The sequence below is a fragment of the Rissa tridactyla genome, chromosome 1 (assembly GCF_028500815.1).
Source record: "Rissa tridactyla isolate bRisTri1 chromosome 1, bRisTri1.patW.cur.20221130, whole genome shotgun sequence".
Lineage (NCBI taxonomy): Eukaryota > Metazoa > Chordata > Aves > Charadriiformes > Laridae > Rissa > Rissa tridactyla.
In genome coordinates, this window is record NC_071466.1 from 195,054,374 (window position 1) to 195,076,985 (window position 22,612).

General features: G+C 42.5%; 1 protein-coding gene across 1 annotated transcript in view; it reads left to right on the top strand.

Annotated features, from left to right (window-relative positions):
- Positions 1 to 2,226: 2,226 nt before the first annotated feature.
- The window catches only part of SPAM1 (sperm adhesion molecule 1), a 38,450-nt gene continuing 18,064 nt past the window's right edge, over positions 2,227 to 22,612 (top strand). The window contains exon 1 of the mRNA XM_054188307.1: positions 2,227 to 2,295. The gene's annotated coding sequence lies outside the window, so the exon portion shown is untranslated. The remainder of the gene's footprint in view (positions 2,296 to 22,612) is intronic.

The window sequence follows — 22,612 nt, forward strand, 5'->3', positions numbered from 1 at the left end:
TTTCTTGAATGCTTTTTAACTGGTAAAAGTAGCTTTAATTCACCCTGCCCCCCTTTAATCCTGAAGTGACTTGAAGCAACTTGAGCCCTTTACTTTTAAATAAAAGTGCCACATGAGGGTTTTAATATCATCAGTCCCCCTCACTTCAAATGCACACCTTTAACTAGTCCACAGCATCATTCCCAGCTTTCCCCATCCGCCTGCTCCCAGTTCCAGCTGCTGAATAGAAAAGTCCTAAATTACTGACTCCTGAGCCTGTGGAGGCAAGCCTCAAAAGACAGTCCTCAGGTTCAAGATCTAGAAAGCAAGGAGGAGCTCAACTGAAAAGCATCTCCAAAATCTCTGGAAAGTGAGGAGCTCTGGTGACCTGCCTCCCTGTCACAGGCTGTGCACAGGCCAGCGCTGCTCTCGTACAGCCCGGTCTGCAGCGGTGGGTACAAAACCTCCCCGGGCACACAGCTTCGGGGGGATGGCACCCCTGGGAGAAGAGCTGTGAACCTCCCATGTGGTGCCTGGTTAATGTTTATTTCATTCACAGCATTAAAACCTGAGAAGTGTTCTGTCTACTTGCTGAAAATGTTCTTGCATATACAGAATTTTACATAAAGGAACTACAGTCTATGAAAAGATATTTCTTTATTTTGCCACCAAACCAATGAAATAGAAATCTCCTTTAGCTGTAGCAGACTAGTTTTGTTTACATGGTTTGCCTACTTCCTAAATATAATGCAGTACCTGAATTTTACATTAAAATCTTTACATTTTTATGTTCTGTCCTGTTTCGGGATAGGTTAATGAATAATACCCACAATTTTATCATGTTATCTGAGGAGTGACTTGATCTCTCTGACCAGATCAATCAAATTCTTTTCATCAAGCTTCAAGGCAAGCGTTAATGGGGAAAAATGTAAAATTTACGTTTTAGAAATTTTCTGTCCTTTCAAATAAAATTTGCTGTTTCCCCAAGAGGTTCTTCGAAGAAAACTTGCTCATTAAAATATTAATTGGAAACGGAAAGAAAAGGATCATGAACAGTCACATATCTATTGAAACCTGCCTAGAGGAATGTGATTACCTAGTTTCTCAAATAGACTTTGTAGCGCTGATCAATTCATTGCATTGAAAAACATGGCACGGTAACCTTTCTAATCTTCTCTTTGCTGAGCGGAAGATTTGATGGTGGAAAAATGAACAAATATAGTGAGAGTTATGACTTTTTCATATCATCTCCTGGGAAAGCATCACTTCCAGCGATTGAAAATAGAAGTGATATGACCATTCCTTATTCCAAACTTCACTATTGAGTACACATTTTTACACAATGCAATCCAAATCTTTTTCCAGGATGATTCACGAGATAGGAAACAACAAAGATGCTTTTCAACTGGGTTTGCCACGGTAACTCTACGTCCCATTGCTGGCTTCCAGGGCTCTGCTTTCCGAATGGTTCCGAGTCCCTTGCAGTGCCATGGTGCCGTGAGCTGCTGAAGCAGCACAGCAACGGGGTCAACAAACCAAACTCCTCTGTGGGATTAGCCTGGACACACAAGGAGAGGGAATCAGAAATGCAGCCCATTTATGTTGGCAGAGGTGGGCACCCGTTTTCTTCGCTCCCGCTCCTGAGGAGCAGGATTCGTACAGCTCCTTGGCAGCTCTGCCCTGCTTCTGCTGGACGGAGTTTCAGAGTAATCAGAAAAGAACATTTCTGGGTCTGCGGCAGCACACTGGCATATGGGCTGGGCTTTCATCAATGTGCTAGGGCTGCCCAAGCATCCCCATAGCCTGCCTTACCTAGCATTGCTTGCCAGGGAGTTATGTCTTGCTTGACTAAGGAGGCCTGGTGCCTAGTTCAAGAGGAGTTCAGTAAAAAGTACAAACACGCTCACTTCAAGTCTCCATCTGTCTGCCACGCTTCTGACTCGTGCCGACATTTCAGGAGCTTGCAGCTGTTCCAGAGGTCAGTTTTCATTCTTTTTACATCTCTAATCAAGGACTTGAGGTTTTCACAAAGCACCGAGTGCTTCCATCTGCATACCAAGAGCCCTCACCCCTCTTGATTTCGGACGCTGGGAGGAGGTTGGGATCGCTTTGTTTACCGTGCCAAAGAGTACATGCTGTAACAAGTGAACGTGGGCATAAGTGGTGAGCCACAAACTTCACTCCGTGCCACTTAGGGAAGGACTGGAAGAACTGGATTTCTGCCAGCCCGTATAAAGGTAAGGTAGCCTGGGAACAGGCAGTTCTGGTAGCTCTCTCCTGCAGAGCCTTGTAAGCAGCAGATCTCATCAGAACCAGGTAAAAAAACTCTGCATGAATTTGCTTATTTTGGTTTAAGCCTGCTACTGTTTGTGCTGGGTCATTCCTAAGCTAAGGGTGGGATTCAGGTATATCCCACCTGGCCTCCAGCCGCTCTCCCAGAGGGACATGGGACTCCTGTACATCCTGTGTCATACCTGCTAACCCCATGGAGATACCTTGGAAAGAACAGGGCAGTCATAATGTACTGCATATAGACAAGTGAATCATCACCAAGTGGTTTTACGACTGTTTGCACTGGGGTTTTGGAGGTTTTAGTCCGCATAAATTTGCATTTAGAAAATAAATGTCTGTGTCCTAATGCACGGGGACACTCACAAAGGTGTTTTGTTTTGCTATGCTTACTAATAGATGTGCACTGGTAGCAACCACAGTGAGCTAAGATGCTTACATCTAGCATGCAGGTATTACCAAACTCCTAAAAAAACTCTGCTCAGGTATTTCCTGGCGCTCTAGACTGCTACCTCCCTTCAGCACATCAGGCTTTCCTAGTAATGTCTCATCACCACCTGACCCCTCTTGCTGCCCGGCTACTTGGAGACCTATTTCACGCTTGCGACTTGGTGGGATTCTCTGGAAGTCTCATCTGTCTGACTGCCAGAGGGTGATTTGCTAAGTGTCCTTAGAGCATATCTGCTGGACATCTGAGGGAAAGCCAGCTAGTACTGATAAATCCCAACTCTACCTTATTTTATTCAACAGGCTAGTATTGTAGGAAACGTACTTGAAAGACCTCTTTGCCGATCTTCTTTGGGAGCAGAGACTTAAACCTAGGCCTGCTGCACTTCTAACTAAGCTTGGTGAATCCTCTAGATAGTGATGCAAAAAAAAGAAGTACTTTTGCTGAAGCGTTGCAGTGGTGGGAAAAATAGAGAGCTTTTGTTCTTTGTACACATAACATGATTATTTGCTCAGAACAGAAAGCCAAAGGTGTGTGTGTCAGGGTTGTGAGGGTTCTCTAGGAGGAATGGGAAGCCAAGGGTAACATCAGCATGAGCCATGCCCTCAGCAAAAGGTGCAGTTCCATGGGGGCTGGACATGGCAGAGCCAGTTGCTGGTAATAGGGCCCACTGACAGCCCCAGATGTCGCAAGTGATGAGCCAGGTCCAAGGGCTGTCCAGAGAGACCAGTCAGGAACAGCAGGAGATGAGGCTGGAGATGAGACAACAACATGGACCCAAGGGATACACCCAGGAGACAGGGCCAGAGACAGGCACCCCTGCAGTGTCTCTGGGACAAGGATCGAGACCACAAGGCTGAGCTGAAATGGGGCTTCTGGGCCACGGGTTGGGTTGGAGAAGGTCCCAGGGGAGGCTGTGCAGGGCCAGAAAGGCCATCAGTGCCTTCAGGGCTGTGACAGAGAAGCGTTCGAACCCCTTTTGCTGAACAATCACCAAGACATGGAAGATAAGGGCTCCAGGCGTGAGATGAGCCATATCCATGAGAAGCTTTGGATACTTGGACGTAGATACCTCTCCTAACATCTTGGTGCAGCAGGAAGAAGGCTCAAGTTCCCTAAACTCCCAGCAATGTTCCCTGTCTGGGTGTTTATTTTGAGCAAGGCAGGGCAAGAGAGTTTTTTGAAGCCTACAAATAACACGTATAAAAGCAGATCCTTCCCTGTAAGGTGAGGGCTCTGCGGGCTGTGGATGAAGTGCTGGATTAAGACCTCTTGGAACTTTGCTGGCTTCTGTCCTTAACACGTGTTGTGGCCATACAAAGGTCTATGATTGTTTTGCACCATCAAAAACTTTCTTAATTCATCATATTAATGAAATCTGCTGTGGAAATACTAGCACCGATTACTCCTAATATGATTTCTCTTTCTGACCAGAATTTACATATTTATTAAAGCATTGTCTGCCTCATTTAACCTTAGGATTGGATAGAGAGAGGTCAGGAATGTAGAGAAATAGAAATAAAATGAAAATGAAAACAGATTTGAGGGAACCTCCTTTACTAACAAGCTAAATTAAGCAAAAGAGTAGCTCCATCACACAGATTCTCTGTTGACAAGCTTGGAAACGCCTCCAAATCACTTAGCATCTAAAAGCCATGAAATTCCATTTGTTTATGCACAGTCCCCTCGCTTTCAGCTCATTTTAGTGCAAAGATACTAATATTGTAAATAGCCAGAAAAAAAAAGAAAAAAAAAATCAAGAGCTTTATGCACAGACATAGCGAGCAACTTAAAATATATATTGCTTCCTTTGGGAAAAAACCAGCTGAACTACGTGAGGAGTATCTACTAAAAGATGTTCTGGAGGATACTGAGCATCCTTTCACAAATATATTGCTCAATCTGTCAAATTTATTTACACATACACAGACAGGCCTGCTATAAACATTACCACATTGGTTACTGCTCTTAACAGCGTTAGTGTTGATAACAAGACTGTGCGTTTGACTTTTATCGTGTACATTAATTCCCACTAGTCTGGCATTGCATGCATTAAAATATCTACTTAACAGACCGTAAGTAGGGGATACAACACCAAAAATAAGTCTCGGAATTGACACATCCTCAAGATGTTGTCTTCCTACTAAACGAATGACAACAGTAATGGTGGCGAGATTTCAAAAAGCCGTGCTCTCAGAGCTCTCTCAGAGAGACACAGTTAGGGAAGGAACGCGGTGCTGGCAGGTAGACAAACTCCCTCGGCACAAAATGGTAGAGCCTGTTAATCTTTGCCAGCTCATTGTGTTTGTACACGCTAATGGCAATAAAGAAAGTGCTGTCACTTGGAAGTATTTATATCAAGGTCCTACAATCATCTTTTATGCAGCTAAGCAATGTACGAAATAGAATAGTTTTTTTGGCTGTTATAACAGCACCTGGTTTTGATGTAAGAAAACAGCTTTCAGCCCGAGCAGGGCCCGCACTGTCCCTGTTTTTCAACACATCGGGGTGGCACAAGTTATGATAAATCTGTTTTTACCATTAGTTCAACTTGTAAGCAGCGTAAAGCAGCCCAGAAGATAAATCAACAAAACAAGATTTTAGAAATGGGAATGCAAGGCTGGTGTTCTGTTTTTGTGTTTGTTTTTTTTTTTTATTAAATCATAAATAAAATGCCGCCTGTCAAAATATACCTCCTCCTATTCCTATTCCTAGGGAGACGAGTAGAAAAACAAGCGCAGCAGGTAGGGTAGAAATGCAGGCAATGGGTTAGGAATTCAATTGCTTTTCCCCCAGATTAATGCCCTGAAGGGAAAGGCTCTGGCCATGGCACGACCCCAGCTCACAGCACCCACCAGCTGCGGGGGAGCCACCGGAGGAGGAGCTGATCCTGCTCCCGCTAAGGTGAGGTGCTGGTGCCCTGGGACAGGCGTGACCCCCAGAGCCAAGGCAGCACCAGGGCTCCTGAAAGAATCCCCCAGGTAACAGATGAGGCTTGGGGGGGAAAAGAAAAGATTTGGAACAGCTGTGAGAGATCTTAATTTTCACGATCATACTCCAGCAGTTATGTCCTCTTATTTCCAAGGGATTCAGATAATGCAACCCAGATGCTTCGCTGGCTATCACTTTAAAGACTCCAAAGTTTTTTTCTCAGTCAGGAAATGAAACAATCCTTTTATAGCTGTTTCATTTCAACAAATGATTTTGCCTTCGCTTTTTAACTTATAAATACATACAAAATCAAAATGAAAATGAAAAGTAATTTAAAATGGCAAACTTTTTTTCCAGTGTATTTTTATGTTGTTGCAACTTCCTCTCCCCTTTTTGCTGAAATTTTATGTTGGAGAAGAAGTAAACAATTTAATACAACTCAGAAATATGTTTTAATTAAAGTAGTGCCCCTTTCAAAGCAAAACAGCTTTTCTAGCAGCTCTACCTCCTGCACTTTAAATACTAAAATCAAACTACTCTTTAAAACATTTGCTCGATGCATTCTGCAGAATGCTACATATCGTTTGGTCATTTCCACCCGTGCAGAGGGTCTTTAACATCTCAAAGCTGGAGATGTTTAGAATGCAAATAAACGCGAAATGGGGATATTTTTTCTAACATTTACACTGCCGACTCTATTATCTGTGCTTAAGAATGTATTTTACCAACCAGCTCCAACCGATTTAAATAGAATTCAGGCTTTGAAATCCTTTAAATGCTTAAGTGGTTCTGCAGGCCTAAACCTTACTCCCTCTTGTTTCATTTATATTGATATTGGTAATTCAGGGATTACAGGACCAAAAATAGGAATGAGAAATACCACCCAAATTCGAGTGAGAACTGGGGCCAGAGAAGCGGGTTCAGTAACAGTCACCTGCACTTTTCAGTGATCCTTGCCCAAAGCCTAAAGAAAACTAAGTTTGAACTCTTAGGAAAAAAAAAAACAAACAAGAGTTTCCTTTCAGCCCGTCACAGCCCATGCTCCTTGCATTAATTTCATTTTTTTAAACTGGAAATAGAAATAGCAAAAAATGCCACAAGATAGCCTACTCTGATGATCCTACCAAACTCAAGAACAGAGGAATTACAGGAAATTGCATTATAAAACCTCACCTAGGAAAGCTGCCTGCTTCAGGAAACAGAAGAGTTTCAGTTACAGCTGAACAGCTTTTTGCAAGCTGAACAAGGCTTCTGAATATTCAGGTCTCTGAATTTCCTCTTACTTATGAAAACATTGTTTTTAATATTTATACTTATGTGTATAGACAGCAGGTTTTATACTTTAACCAGCAATTTAGGCAACATAGAAAGTCTAGCATGTAAAAAGGTCACAAAACCAGACACTGAGTTGACTGGCTTTGGGCAGAATTGAAGGTTCTTCCCTTTGGGGCTTGAATGCTGTTAGCTTTCCACACTGCAAACAGCAAATACCTCAAAAACCTTCTCCTTTAAGGGTCACAAACCAGCTGTTCCTTCCTACCACATATAAGCTCCAACACCCAACAATACATCCCTATCCCCTGCTACTCTTGCATTCGCTACTGCTTCACCAAATCTATTCTTCTTCTCCCTCAATTTTCTGCTTTCCTTCTGCAAGAATTCTCTCTATCCCCTATCAAGAGGTTATATCCAGCCGAGTTCAGTGACAGACATTCACCCACCGGCAAACATAACTGCTTCTGAAATTCTGCTTGGGTGAAATATATCCCTGTGAGGTGAGCAGGATAATAAGGTTTTCTTTCTCGTAGCGAAACCTTTGTGTGAGTCTATTCCCCATCGTCCTGCAGGACTGAGCTAGTTAAGAATACCAACAACAGCCACAATAGCTAATGGGCTTGCAATCTGATTTGCATAATGAAAAATCTGTATTAATGTTAACTAATTAACTTGGAAAAATGACATTTGGAAAAAAATATATATATTCTTCCCTTTGGAAAATATTAAAATACGTGGAAAGTTCATGTGATCACTTTATTGTCAAAAAGGCTGAGTATCAGGCTAAAGGTGTGGGGGGGAAATTAATATTGTATTATGAAATATGGTGATCCAAAAGAAAAATGTAGGTCAAACATTAGGAAACTTTGAAAATGAATCCAGCAATACTGTGAATTCTTTGTGCAGAAATCTTCAAACTGTTAACGTCCATACAGACGTGGCAGAGACACGGTTATCAACTCCGCAGGGAATGCAGCTTGCCCAGGACCGCAGGCTGCTAGGGCCAGATTTGTAACGATGGAGACAGCACAAGAGTGAGGACTGGGGACGGGACAACTGGATGAAGACCTTGCACCAGGACATGTGCCAGCCACTCAGTACCTCTGTTTGAGGGATTTTACACACCAATGCCCCTTCGCTTCCTTCCGTAAATGTAAATCCCACACTCTTCACCAGTGGAGTCATAGTTGCTATTACTCTTGCAATCGTCCGTAAGGACAAAGATGGGATAAAGAGAAAATTAGAGGAGGAGGGGAAGCGGAAAGGAGGTGTTCAAGAAGGTTTGGAGTGGTTCCCTTCAAAATATCTTATACTTTTGACCCTGAAGGGGCAGGAAAGAGCAGGGATTTTGTCTGATGGTCTTGGGTCCTGGGTAGCCTCCTCATTGTGGTAAAGAACCTTCAAAGAGCATCCTGTCCCCCCACCCGGGGGCAGCTGGCCAACGTGGACTATGAAAGACGCTTGAATGTTTGTGGCTTTGGGCGTTTTGCTGCCTGAGACATCTCATCTTTTACTGACCTAAATTCACGATTTTGCAGCCGCTTCAGGGCATTCACAGAAGGCTGCCTCCATTTTGAAGACGGAGATGTTTTAAATGTCAAACACCCCTGTTATTATTTGCATGCAAATTTACATCCTATCAGTCATTTACATTCTAGCAATCAAAACGATAAGGTCAGAATTCAGCAAAAGGTCAAAAGTCAGCATTTGCTGCCTGAAAAGAATGTGCCGCTGAAAAATATTCGACCAGCTCTAAGCTGAGGTCAGGTAGAAGGACTGACAGGTATCACACGTCCTTTCCTCAGGCATGAGCCGTGAAGCTTTCAAAACTACAGTGAAGTTGTTCCACACTGCCTTCCTGTGGCTCCTGGAAACATTGTCACTCGAGTCTCGCCAGAAAAAAATGCATCACTGCAAGAGCAGTTGTTCCCGTGAACCATTTACAAAGGAATCCTCTCCCTCACCCCATGGCAATTTCACAGCCCTATTTCACTAAATTCTTTACATTCTGAATTTTCAGAGCCTGGACCTGCTCATGGTACAGTCAATGAAAAAAAGTAAGATATTTTGATGGCACAGGATCAGATCCTTAAGCAAGGCATTTTATTAGCTTTTTTTCAGACCTGGTAATTAATACAGTAAATAAATATATTGACCTCCTTAGTCAATATACATTTATTCTCTTTCCTTTGTTCCTTTCTATTAGCAACCTATAATTTTTTACCATTTAGTGAAAAAACATTTTTACCTTTTTTACCCTCCCAATCCTATTTCTGAATTGCTCCTTAATTCTCCTGCATAAAGCCAAGTTCCATTCCTTTCTCCTCTTTATTAAGAAAATTTGTGGTATAAGAGGGTGCTGGTTCTTTTCAACCTATACTTCCATTCTGCAGTATTTTAGTTTTACCTTGCGTGAACAAATTCAGAGTTATTCACAAATAAAGGCAAGAAAAGATCTATCTCTGCTTGATTTTCCCTCAGAGACAAGAAGAGCCACTGAATAAGTAAATTGCATTTGCCGGGAACCAGAGTACATTTTCTGAGTTAGTAGCAGTTCTTAGGGAATTAGTTGTATTAAATCGCTGAAGTTTCACAGGCCAGTGGGCATAGGGTGAACTTCGCGGTAGCAATCAGAGGAGGAAAAATCTTTCTCCCTCAAGGAAAGAAAGATAGTTGGAGAAAAATAATAAAAAGCACGTGCTCACTGGAAGAGCTGTATCCAGGAAAAGAAATGCTGACAGAAAATAACAAATACCAGTGGCTGACAAACTGGTGGCTTCCTCTAACTGCAAAAAAAAAAATACCAATCAAATTTTGTATAATGGTGGGAAATCATGAAGCAGTACCCCTGCGTTTGCAATATTGCACAGTGATCTGAGCAGGGCCCTACCTCAAAAATAGGTTAAGCATTATAAGCAATTTAGGGAAAGAGAACATGAACAGGAACTGAAGACACCACCATACACATTAAAAAAAAAAGATAGGAATGGCTGATTACACAGTGGTAAAAGAGGACAAAATCATAGGCTATAATGAAAATCGCTATAGATACAAGGAAAAGGGGGATCTCTCTTGTGTGATGTCAAAGGTTATAAATAAAAACAGTGGACTAAACCTAGGAAAGGAGAGAAAGTCTGGTGAATATTATGGCAAAATGAAACTTGTAAGATTATTTTGTCCTATGGGAAGTATTTGAAAAGAAAATGTGAACTGTTAAAGAACAGACCACGTGACCTATTAAGCTTTATCTCACTTGTAAGACTCTGACAGCTACATTCAGAGAATGAAATGTCATTAATTTCAATCATTGGTACTTTCAGGAAAACAAGTTAATCTGGCACCTTGTTCTGTATCAGAAAAATAGAAAACATTTTATTTGGTATGCAAATTGTCAATGTCTGAATTATTTTGGATGAGAACGAGAAGAACCAAAGCATTTTAGGCCATCACAACTCGTTCTGCAGTTTTCTAATCCCTGCGGTGCAATGCAGAGACATTCACTTGCGCCGTAGTGCCACGATTGGCAAAAAGATGCCAGGTTGTTTCCTTCGGTCCATCTGAATTCTCTCATCCTCCCTTTGCAGAACTGCTGAGGGGAATGATGCTCATTGTCAAACACACTTCCATGCGCTGGGACGAAGTTAATTAGACAGGATTTAGGCTGGCTTAGACCTGCTGAGGATCCAGCGCGTGACAACGCTTGCTATGTTGGGAAACGAATGACGAGCGTTACCCCGCTAACACATGATGTAACCATTAACTCAAGGGCAGTCACAGAGAAAGCTATAAAGGAGGCAAAATCAGTAGAGCATAGACACTATTTGCTAAGTGCCAGCTGTTAATCCAGGGTAGCGAGTTAATTTTTAAACGGAAGAATTTGCCATAAGTGAGTTGTGCATGTTCCCACAGCTCCCAGACGGATTGCACCTTGCTGGGATATGGAACCCAGTCTGGGAGCAACGGCGAGGATGATAATGGTAATATCCCAGTCTGAGAGCAATGGCAAGGATGGTGCAAACAATTTTTCGTCCTAAGCTTGTCTGCTGTCATCACCTATTTTGCTACATTTTCTGACTCCTGCTTCCAGATGGCAATTTATAGCTTAGCTGAATAAAAAAAAAAAGAAGGGTTATTTTTCTCCCTGTTTCGCAGATATATTCTTTTGTGGTGATACACAACATATATCGCAGCAAGTGTATATTGTGTTTTCAAGTGCTGCTGACACGGGACGGGCAGTACGCGAGGGTGATTTTTCCCAGGCGCGTTTTTACCTATGGCGCATACCTATGCCAGAAGAAATGCCAGCTCCTTTCTTCCTCCTCCTCCTTTATGACTGCCTGATATAACACATTCATGTGCCATGGCCACGATCGTGGGGAAGGGCAGCCACCCCGTATAGATCAGGATGGCATCTGCTGCTGGGTTTCTACTGGGCAATTCCTTTGCTTTGGTTTGGTTTAGAATCTGGTTTTGAAAGTAAATTCATTTAAGAGGCCAGTTCCTTTGCTTGCAAAGTATTTCAGCCCCGTCTTTGGGTGATCAAACTATTTCACAAACCAATTTTGAGCTGTTTCCTTTGGTTTATGTTATGGGGAGATGAACGAGTGCTTGGCGATGGCACTAATGAAGCCATCAGGATTTGTTAGCATTCCTGATTTTCTAAACTGGATTTCTAGCCCCCACTAGTGTAACTAATTAAACCAAAGGGTTCGTACATGTGCACGCTTGTAGTGGTGTCTGCATTTGTTTTCTTCGAGTCACTCACTATTGAACCTGGCCCAGTTGCTGCTCAGGCCCTGTTGATGGCCACGCTGATGTCCTATATTTGTTCTTTATAAAAATAACTTGTACAGTATATTTATATACTGCACCAATTTGATAATAATTGTTTATATAGTGTGCATCTTTAGAGCTAACTTGGTGCAGGCAATGCTTTGATTAAACTGTCTAATGCTGTGTGCTCTTTGGAAAAATTATCAATATCCATGTTTTCATTTAAATTTTTGTCTTTTTCCTCCTTTTAAGTAGGTAACTATTAGAATTTAAATAATTTTATTGAAAATTAGGCTAAAGATCAGGTATTCAGTTATGCAGTATCTTGGAGAAAATCTAGATGAGCCTCTAAACCAGACAGTTGCTGCCCCAGTGGGTGCCATCACGCCTTCAGCCTGTGCGCTGACTCTCAAATTGAGTAATTTTGTACGATGATGTTCACATTGTCCTTTATCCCATCCTGAGCAGCGCAATATAGTGCAGAAAGTGCTTCCATCTCCTAGGGAGAGAAATTGCTTCTCATTTTCTGTGTGAATAACTGACTATTTAGGTCTTGAATTCATCTACATACCTTACCTTTCATGCACTAATTAGAGGCCTGCTCTCGTTAGGTACCATCTGCAGGCAATGGAGAGAGACAGGCACTTCTGCAGGGCGATTCCTCACCCCTCCCCCACCGTTCAGGATTTGAGATGAACTTGAGAGGCTCCTGCGGATCAAGTCTTTGAGGACTGCATTCCTACAGCAGGCACCTCAGCAAAACGCCCGAAGTTACCTGGGTAAACTGCACTGTAGCATTCAATTCTCACCATTTTAACCCTTTATGTGTTAGGTCTGTGTGCAGCTATATGTCCATGATTTACTCAGTCATTAGAGTGAGAAGGTATCTCCTGGCAAGGATAACTCTACTAGATCGATGTTCTACATAGATGGTATGAGTCATGCTCTAGGGGCTTCTGTCTTTTTCTGTCAATGATAAAGAGCACCTGGAATAACTAACTTGGAGCAGCGAACTAACTTTTAGGTGGCTGAGAGAAATCCCATCCTAAGTGATACAGGAAAGTATCAATTTGGCACCTCCATAGTCATCTTTCAGCTTATCCAATAGGATAAAATAGGCAGTGGGATGCAAGCTTCCCTGTAATGTTCTGTGAGTGTCATTCAAGGTTATTAGGCTCTGATTTGCCTGAAGAGTGGCAAAATAGCTCAGTCTTCATTACTCAATTACCTTCAGCTGTACTGCAAATTTTATGACAGGGAGCTGGCCATTCACAATGCCAATTTAACGTCCTGCAGCAGGTAGCTAAGATACCAACTAGACAGCCTAGAACTGAACTTTCAACTTAGTTGCGATGCCATGACAGAGAAAAAAAAAATAGCTGCAGATACTTTGAATCCATTAAGAGAAGGGATGAAGAAAGGACAAGTGGTGTGTAACTATGGGGTAAAGACTATCGGTTTCAGGAAGATTTTAATGTTCTCAAGTCTTGACCGTGTATTTTTGGTAACAACGCCTGCTGCAATGAATTCTTAGTGGTTTTTATATCTTATGTTTATAGCGTCTAAAGTCCTTTAAGAGCCCTAATAATTCCGTAACCATGTTGCATGCAAGAGTAAACAACTGGCTGCTACGCTGAAAAATTACTCACAAGGCTACGTAAACCAGCCTTGGACAAGTTCTTAGTATTGGCCTGTGTGGTCTTGGATGAGTTCTGCAGCGCAGAAAATCAAGTGTGTTTAAAAGTTTTAGTGTGTTTAAAAACTATTACCATGTTTTTCTAATAATCTTTAAAGAAATGCCTTTCATTCCTTCAGTCCTACTATGCCGTGTTTCCTAGACTTCTATTGGTTCCCACGTTCTGCTGCAGAAGGTATTCTACTCAGTTGATTTCTTCTACCTCAGTATAAATTTTTGCACCTGTCTCTACTGAGTTGAACCCAGCTTTTTCCTGGTCATTCCTTCCATATGACAATTTATTTTTTTTTTTTTTTTTTTGCATCCTAGGCTAGACCTGTAGGCCACCTGTGTTATAGGCCATGCGAAGCAAAAAATAAACACTTGTCTGAAGACACAGGTAGGCCTCTAAGAGGATTTTGAAGAGGCTGTGCATGCTGAGCTGGCACATAATTTTAGTGCACATCAACACACACGCATATGAATATATAGTGCTATTGCTATACGCCTCCAGCAAACAAGAGCTATCAACTGGGCAACTGAGTATTCCCATTTAGGGAGTTTTTAATATCTTTTTTTATACCAGTGTACTTTTCCTGATAATTTTTCTGTATTTTCTTGGCAACAAATTACTTCAGCATAATCTTTCTGCTCCTATCTATCCAGTATGGAAATATTTACAAGCAAGAAGAAGCTGTTTGTTTTAGGCCAAAGGAAAGCTATAAATTAGTAATCACGTAATTAAAATGAGTGGCGTGTTTTGGATTCACAATAATTACTCTGGCCCAAAGAAGCTGACATAGACTGAGTTTACAGAAATTGAACCAGTAGCTCCGGACAAGTTCTAATAAAACAGCTCTGTCTCTGCTATGGATAGGTGCCGCATGCTTTAGCACCAACCACGTAAATGCTTCCTCCCGTGCAAAGCTGCAGCAGGTATTTAAGGCAGGATCAGAGCAAGGTATATATTAAATACATCTAAATTTACCTCTGAGATATCCGGCATCAGGTTGTACATAATGATGTGTTATAAAGCTGTTTGAAGTAGCACAGAAGAGACGTTCTACTAATTATGGTTATCAAAAATGATCATGTATCCTGTGAAAATTGGAAGGGATTGACTTTGCAAATCGATTTTGAAAATTCATTATTATTTCTGTAATCTTTCCTTGAAAAATTAGTATGATAAAAGCCCAGTTCAAGGAATAGGAGATTCTAACTATTGTCTAATCCATTATTAAGTTCCTCTTTTATCTGGAAGCATGTGAATTCAGAAGTACTATGACAGGAGAGGGGATGCTACTTAACATTTTTGCATTGCTGATCCAATACAGTGAAATTCCTACATTTGTAGGATTTCCCCAGCTTGCAAGGTCTTTCCCCTGTTTCAGTAAACTGATCATTTCCTTTATGTTCACAGAAACATCTGCCCTGGATGATTTACTCCAAAGCTGTTCAACAGAGAAGCAAGAAAATAGCAAAAAACCCCTACCATCTAAAACAATCCTACACACAGTTTTTAATCTCTGTCTCGCTTTCACGTTCTGTTTCTCTCATAGTGATCTAATTATAGGTGGTTCTGTTAGCAAGTTCAAATACCTGCAGTTGGGGCCTGAAAGACAGAATTGGAAATAAATTCACTCTGTTTTATACAGGTATTCCAGAAGTTCATATATCATTTTTATATAGACAGTTTCCGTGTAAAGTCAAGCATAGAAGAAACCGTAATGGTTCCCAAATGACTAGTTGAAGAGCATAAAAAATACCCTCCAGAAATTCTATTTCTATATTGCAAAGAATTAAACTGTTGAAAATCAAACGTAGTCTAGACGCAAAATTCTCCTGGAAATTGCCATTTCCCAAAGCTATTCCTCCAGGGCCTAAAAATATTGCGTAATGCCATGTTGACGTGTAGTGTAATTTTTAAAACATACAACAACATTTTAAGACTATGTAAGATAAATACCCCACAAACACTGACACGGCTGCCCAGAATCACCATTTCACTTGCCGTGGGTCTTTCTGAATTTGTTTTGGCACTGGTCTTTATGACTCCAAGCAGTTCTTTTTATGTCTTTAATATGTAGATTGCTAGCCTGGGAAGACACTTACCTTTTCTCTACTGCTTTGCAATCCAAATGAACTGCTACCTCGGCAGCTTTCAGAAGTCATTTAAATTCGTTTCACAAGCAGGTGAATGAGTTTGGAGGCAGTTTCTAATGCAGATTGTCTTTAAGGCCACATTCCAGCTGTGTTAGGTGTGGAAAGTCGCTGGTATGGGAGCTAGCTGGGAAGCAACCTCCTATCCCAGCCCTTGTGAAAAGCCTTGATTTTTTTTTTGTTTTTAATTCAAATTCAGGTAGTCATCTTCACATAGAACGTTTATGACCTACTTTAATTAGCACTTTTCTCAGCAGGCTCAGTAAAGTGGACTCTATTTTTTTGAGGGTAACACACAGGTGGATCTGCTTCTTCAAGCGTTCTAATAAAGTGAGATTCCCATTTATTTAATTAATTCATTGTTTCAAAGTTATTTTACAAGTGCATAAAGACTTTGTCAGACTGGATTTACGATTATTTGTTTTATTGTTCTTAATGAGGAAATTACAAGGAAAATTCCCTGAGTTTGATTCCTCTATCACCCTGGGAGAAACAAATCGGGTAAAGTTTGTGCAAGATGGACAGACCATTTTTAGATATATCTAGTTAGAAATACTTATTAATCTATTTCTGACTTCTGCAGAATTGATACGTAAGCCAGCAACAGGTAAAGAAATAAAGAAAAAAATAATTAAAAGGGAGTCCTCTGGAGCTCTTGAACTTCTTGTAAAACAGGGCAAAGATTGATCATCACCTTTTAGTACCTGTACCTCAGAACTTCCTTCCAGCACATGAATAGTTATGGCAAAGCTGTAATGAGTTTTTACTCTCTTTGACTTAACAAGCAGAGTTGGTGGGGGGGGTGTGGGGAAAAGCAGACTCAGCAGGGAAGTTTTCAATGTTCAGAAAAAAAGAGCTAATTTAACTGCAAGAAGGTCTCAGAAGAAAATCCTTGAGATCAAAGCCCAAACCAAGCTCAATACATGCAAAGGTGAAGAGAACAAAAACTTATCCTTCAAACACACCATAAAGTACTGCTGGATGGGAACCGTTTGATTAAACTTTTTTTTTTGATAGAAAATGCTAATTTATTTAAAAAAAAAAAAAGAAAAAGCAGACGAACCAAACAGAAACTAGTAGGGAATATAGTCTTCCCAAATAAATTCATGGCAGTCCGCACTGACTACTCAAATACTAGTTTCTCATAGCTGGAAAAGTGTAGTTACAGAATCATGGAATTGCCTAGGTTAGAAGGGACCTTTCAGATCATCGGGTCGAACCATCAATTGCAGCAGAAGAGGCGGTGATGTGCCAGGCTGCGTTCAGAGAACAGGGAGCTGGAGGAGAATTTGGCTGAGGAATGCTGCCTACATGTGTATTGCCAGTCTCTGCTGCACATGGAGAGATCTTCCAGCTGAGGGAAAGAGGGGAGGGCAGCAGGGGACTGTAACACCTTCAGTCACTCCAGCCAGAGCTGCCAGAGCTTATTTCCAGGAACTCTCCTTCCTCCTCTCCTGCCCTCATCTACCTCCTTTTACACAACCTGTCGCAAAGCAATAGCCAGGAAACAAAGCCTCCTCCCTCACGAGCTTTGCCTGTGGCTTTGCTTGGGGCAGTGATGTCTCCGTGTTTGGGGTGGAGGTCAATACCATTTACCAAAGATGGTTTATTCCTTGTCAGTATCATATGTGATATTTTCTACCGCATGTTATTCTCTGTGACTATGGCATGCTTAAGAAAATCATTAGTATTTTAGAAAAATGTGGGTGGAGAACATTAACATGGATTTTGCATGTCTTCCATGTGAATGGCTTCCAGGTGAATTATATTTCCGTAACAGAAAAGAAAGGTTCCGGCCCATAAGACACGGTCGGGCACAAAAAAGTAAAGTCTGGCAGCTGAGAGCAAGAAGTAAGATTTGCTGGGATCCAGTGGTCCTGGTATCCGAAGTGGCAAGAATTTAGGAGTACAGGGAAGACTGGTAAGTGCTCTTTGTAGTCTCCAGTCTTTGCAAAGGAAAGGACGCGGAGGGGTCTAGTTCCTCTTCTGTGCTGTTGTGGCGAGGTTGTGTGCTCCACTCTCTTCTCCCCATGTGTGCTTTGAACTTGTCCGTGTGGAAAGGATCCTTTTCTAGACATCCACCTCAGTGCATGTGAATAGGCCAGTGGGCTTATTCTTGCTAAAGGCACGATCCCAAATGTCCACTGTATTAATGAATGTTGTCTCATCGGTATAAATTCGCATAAATGCACCAGAGCTACCTGCGCTGTATGGATTTTCATCCATGAGAATTTGGGACTAGATAAGCTTCAGAAGCATCCTGTGCTATTGCCACTGGTTTAAGCTGGAGCTTAGTATCCCAAACCTTTTTGCACTCGAACTGGGTGAGGGAAGGGCGTCTCCTTCTTTATTCCTTTATTAAAGCTGTTGCTCTCCATATGTATGCATGGCACACAAGAATATATTTTTCTTGACATAAAACCATTTCACTCAGATTGCTTTTAGCGTTCACATTTGAAGATATAACTTGAAAGTGCCTTGGCATAGATTGACATAAAAGACAATGAGACATGAAAGGCAATCAGGTAAAAAAGAAAATTCTTATTTACTAATTTTTACAGTGCCTATTGTCATGGCAGCTTGGCAAGGGATTAGAAAGGCTTAAATGTAAACTGGATATGTCATTCTCAAAACTAAAATGAGTTAGTTCAAAATTGGAGGGGAAAAAATGAAATGAAAAGGCAAAAGAGCCTTCTATGTTGCCTTTAAAAGCTTAGATCTGAGTCCTGGAAGGCGCTGAGTGCAAGCCACATGGTGGGGGGCCTCCCGGGGGAGAGCCGTGCTGCCCATCATAGGATTTCTTTAGCCTGCACAGAGGAGCACAAGTCAGAGGCAGCCTTGCATACGCAAATGTGCCAGAACAGGAAAAATCGCAACTGCAGGAGTGTGGTGCTGTGCCCAAACTAGAAGCTCTGCAGACACAGCAACAGCAAAGCTGCTCTGCAAAACCGAGCGCGGGACTGAGACCTGCCGCTTCCATCCACGTGGGCTTTTAGGCTTAGAAGGTGCAGTGCAGAACCGTCTCACAGAGAGACCAGCTCAGGCCCCAAAAGTAGTCCAGGCAAACTAAAAACCTTCACTGCCGAATAAATAGGCTGCAGTTTTTCATGCTTTACCACTTTGAGGACCCAGGCTGGTGTCTCTGCACCACATTGTACCGTGCAGGTGAACTGCTTTATTTGGAAATGAGAGGAAACTCTTCTTTGGGCTCCATTTCATGGTACAGACATACCCACAGGGCAGTCAAATGGCACAGAGGAGAAGGGGAGTTTTCAGAATGACTTGAACTGCTGTAACACAAAGAGGGCTCTGGCGCTCAGACCCCCTGTCTTGCCGGCATTCAGGAGATGCTTCCACCTGGAAAGTTTATGCACACGTAGGAAGGAAAATATTCTCTCAGGTTGTAGGACAAGCATGCTCCCAAGCTCCCTGCTTTTGTTATATGCTTAACCTACATCCTGGGGCAAGGCATGGGGGTGCTCCAATTTCCATGTCTCTTCCCCAGTGCCCTGGTTTCTGCAGTAGGGAAACCTGGTGACAAAGGCCAGAACGAGCCCATGTGAGTTCAGGTCAGATCCCTGACGCAGATGCTCAGAGAGTAAGATTTGAGGATGTCCACAGCATGTGCTTGTTGATAGATCTCATGCAGACCGCAGTCCTAGAGAAAGTAGGACTTGCAGCTTCACTAGCACCTAAAGTGGCTCCTTCAAGCAGAAGAGAACGTAGGTGATAGTTGCCTATGATGGCCCACCTCAGTGGGTAGCTGAACCCTCTACCAGCTGGGGGGTTTGGTGAAGTTAAGCCACAGTTCTCCAAAAAGCAGTTTGAATTCTTTAGGCTGGAGCTCACAAAGTGCTGTGGAAAATATCTAGAAAATCTTGACTAAAGAGAAAGAAGTGGCAAATTGTGACAAAGGCTTGTGACAAAGCCATGTCTATGTGTGGAAAGCGAATCCCAGGTGCGCACAGGGCATGCCAAACATATGTGGTGCTAACCAAAACTACCGGTGCAACCTGAGCTCCCATAGTTTGCCTGCGAGGGACACAACGCTGCCTGGGTGAGGGCAATGCACACCACCATCAAGAATCCGGGGAGTGAGTTAGGGGAGTCAGCTCCATATGGTGAAGGGCTGAAGGATGAGGGATCCCGAGGGATGTACGCTGGAGGACAGGCTCTGTCCCACAAACATTGTGGGTGAGCGTACTATAGAGTAGATCCTTCTGCCTGGGGGGTGTGGAGGTTAAGATGGGCACTTTGGAGCAATGAAGATTGGAGGTCGGGAGTCCCGAACTGTGCGGGAATAGAGAAAGAGAAGGGGACCTCGTGAACAGTGGGCTTAGGAGAAGGGGATATGGAGTGTGCAGGGTAGGATCTGGCATGTGTGACTGAGGTTCAGATGACAGCTGCTGAGAAACAGGGTACGGGTGCCTTAATGCCTCGCTGTGCTGCGAGATGAAGTGCCGGGGAGGTGGGATTCATCTCGGTGGAATCAGAGTGGCTGGAGAGCAGGGGAGGTGTGGAGAGAAGGGAAGGGAGGCATCACATCCTCCGCTCAGCCCCCTGTCTCCCTTCGCCCTGAGCACCCTTGGCCTTGCAACCACTTCTGCCAAAATGACAATGTTGAGTTTTGCCACTGCTTAATAATGGGATCAATTCCTCCATCCTTCATTCTTGGGGCAGCAAGAGTTAATTTTTTGCCTACACTGCTGAGAAGCTTTGGGCCACCTCTGCCTTTGCACATTACACACCATATTTTTTTTTTTATTTGTAGCATTCAGTGATATAAACTGGGTGGTATTTGCATATCTTTAACAGCTTCTCTTCCCATCTGGCTTCAGACATCTCCTCTCTTATTAGCTGCCAGCTGTGGCTTTTCTATTTTTCCATCTTCTCCTGCTGCCCCAAAGCCAGCAGGAACACCTTCCAATTTGTGGTGTTATATCAAAGTGAAATCAGGAGCCACCCAAGAGCCCTGGAGGAGCACAGGCACATTTAGCACCAGGTTATTGGGTTGAATCCATCTCATTCAGTAGCAACTGGAAATTGTTGGTGTCTGCTGATGGGCTGGCAGCTGTGGGGCGTGAGAGTGGTGGCTCTCCTCCAGTTGCTAATGGACAGATGTCCACATTGTAAAAACACAAACAAAATTAACACTTTTGCTGGCAGCCTCAGCAGGGGACACATTCAGTGGACAGCGAGGCTGTTCTTAATACAGGGCAATGCCCACGGAGAAGCCCGAGTACTGGCATGAATAATTTGCAGACACCCCTCTGCTGGATTTGTTCTGGGGTTGGAAACCTTCTGTTCCAGTGACTGCAAGTCTTGTTTTGAAAGAAATAGAGTCATAGAATAGAATCATAGAATCATTTAGGTTGGAAAAGACCCTTGGGATCATCGAGTCCAACCATCAACCCCACTCTACAAAGTTCTCCCTTACACCATATCCCCTAACACCACATCTAAACGAGTCTTAAACACATTCACGGATGGTGACTCCACCACCTCCCTGGGCAGCCTATTCCAGTGTCTGACCACTCTTTCTGTGAAGAATGTTTTCCATAATGTCCAGCCTAAACCTACCCTGCTGCAGCTTGAACCCATTCCCTCTTGTTCTATCACTAATTACCTGTGAGAAGAGACCAGCACCAACCTCTCTACAATGTCCTTTCAAGTAGTTGGAGAGAGTGATGAGGTCTCCCCTCAGCCTCCTCTTCCTCAAACTAAACAGTCCCAGCTCCTTCAATTGCTCCTCATAAGATTTATTCTCCAGGCCCTTCACCAGCTCCGTTGCCCTCCTCTGCACTCGCTCCAGCACCTCGTTATCTCTCTCGTATTGAGGTGCCCAGAACTGGACACAATACTCAAGGTGTGGCCTCACCAGTGCTGAGTACAGGGGGACAATCATCTCCCTACTTCTGCTGGTCACACTATTTCTAATACAAGCCAGGATGCCATTGGCTTTCTTGGCCACCTGGGCACACTGCTGGCTCATGTTCAGCCGCTTGTCAATTAGAACCCCCAGGTCCTTTTCTGCCAAATTAGTTTGATGATAGAAGCCAGAGGGGATGTCACTAGATGTCTGAGACAAACTAGTAGGTTAATGATGTGTAAAGAATGATTTGGTCATAGTTCTCTACACCTCTTCTTTTTCTTTTGTTTCCCATACCTCTGCAGACCCATTTCCATATCTCCTCAGGCTCCTTGACTTTATTTTATTCCACACCATCACTTCCACTGAGCACAACAATGCTTCCTTCAAATGTTGAGAATTATTTCACTTATTTAATACTGCAGCCAGCCGGGGCTGGCTTATTCTGGGAGGAAATTCCTATTTGACTAGGGAAGTGGACGATAGACCACAAAATGAGCGGTAAAGATGCCGGATGGGATTCTGGCCGTAAGACTCCTGTGGGGTGGATTCTGTACCATAAAGATGTAACGTTACAGGAGAGAAAACCGCTGCTATAGGTCAAGTGGAAAAGCCTTGTAGTCTGTAGCTTGGGCTGAAAGAGTTATTGCTGGTCTCTCAACAGTAATTTGACCTACATCGTCTCATTATTGTGTATCTTATTTTCTTTCTTCTTCTGACACATAAAGCTGGCTCCGTATTTTCCATGGAGGAGGATAGTATTTTCTTTTACAAAAATAGCAGGTGCAGGAATTCAACCCAAACAAAAACAAATTTCAGCATTAACATTTACAATTCCTAAGCTTTATTTACACTTTTTCTAGACTTTTACCAATCAATATTGGTGTAAAATTCATATGTAAAATAAAAGTACAGTAGCGTATCACTGAGGAATGATAATGTGAAAATACATATTTTGAAAAATTCTGTTCCATCTTTCTTCATCATGGCAAACTGCTGTCTCATAATTTTAGTATAGTTTTATAAACTATTATTTTTAAATGATTTTTTTTCTAAATTTTTATTCTGCTGACTTTAAAAAATAAGGTAACAGAGTATTTTGACTATTTTGTCATTTTTGGGATTTATCACTATAGACATTTAAGAAGGATATGCCATGGAGTACCAAAAGCTTAGTAAAAATATTACGCAAAGAAAACGATGTACGACATCT